The sequence below is a fragment of the Octopus bimaculoides genome, chromosome 30 (genome assembly GCF_001194135.2).
Source record: "Octopus bimaculoides isolate UCB-OBI-ISO-001 chromosome 30, ASM119413v2, whole genome shotgun sequence".
Lineage (NCBI taxonomy): Eukaryota > Metazoa > Mollusca > Cephalopoda > Octopoda > Octopodidae > Octopus > Octopus bimaculoides.
Window position 1 is genome coordinate 9,334,835 of NC_069010.1, and position 1,316 is coordinate 9,336,150.

Below are 1,316 nucleotides of genomic sequence, written 5' to 3' on the forward strand. Positions count from 1 at the left end.
TTAACCTCATAATTAATACTGTTGTGTCTCTCCTGCAATGTTCTACGCCAATAAAATACTATTGTTCCTGAAAGTTGTTTTTTTTTAAAAATCTTCCGCAGACTGTTTGAAGCTTATTAACTTCCTGCAGCTAGATCCTTGAATCTTACAATTACATCATCATCATCATCATCGTTTAACGTCCACTTTCCATGCTAGCATGGGTTGGACGATTTGACTGAGGACTGGTGAAACCAGATGGCTGCACCAGGCTCCAATCTGATCTGGCAGAGTTTCTACAGCTGGATGCCCTTCCTAATGCCAACCACTCCGAGAGTGTAGTGGGTGCTTTTTACATGCCACTGGCACGAAGGCCAGTCAGCTGGTACTGATCATTATTATATATATGTTGTTTCTCATTTTGTCCACGTTTTTTTTGTAACGTCCTGTACCTTTAGTCGAGAAAATCGACCCCAGGATTTATTCTTTGTAAGCCTAGTACCTATTCTATCGGTCTCTTTTGCCGAACTGCTAAGTTACGGGGACGTAAACACACCTGCATCGGTTGTCAAGCTATGGTGGGGGGACAAACACAGACACACAAACACACATACACATATATATGACAGGCTTCTTTCAGTTTCCGTCTACCAAATCCACTCACAAGGCTTTGATCGGCCTGAGGCTCTAGTAGAAGACACTTGCCCAAGGTGCCATGCAGTGGGATCGAACCCGGAACCATGTGGTTGGTAAGCGAGCTACTTACCACACAGCCACTCCTGCGCCTATCAATATTGCATATAAACTACTACTACTACTACTACTACCAGAAGGGACCGTCTATGTAGTCACTTGACCTACTAGAAATAATAGCTAAATGCTCCCCATCACCACAACGCTGACCTAGAAAAAATCTCCAAATCTAAAAATGACCTCTTCTTCACCACCTATTACTTTTCTCTCTCTCTCACAAGTCATCATCATCATCATCATCAACACAGTCTTAAGAAGGTTTACCTAGTGTTGTTGACCTTCAGACTGACTGATGAGAACAATCAATGCAGTTTATACACACATGCCGTTCCGCGCGCGTGCGTGTGTGTGTGTGTGTGTGTGTGTGTGTGTGATGGGTTGCACTCGTGGCTGTGTATGGACCAAGCTCTCGTTTCAGAGGGAGAAAGAGAGAAGAGAAGAGACAGTGATGGCAGGGTGGCAGTGAAAGGGTTGGCGAACGAGGAAAGTTCTGCCTAAGTGACCCAGTTTCACATATTCTTGCTTGTAAACACATACTGCTACTACTACTACTACTACTACTACTACTACTACTACTGCTGCTG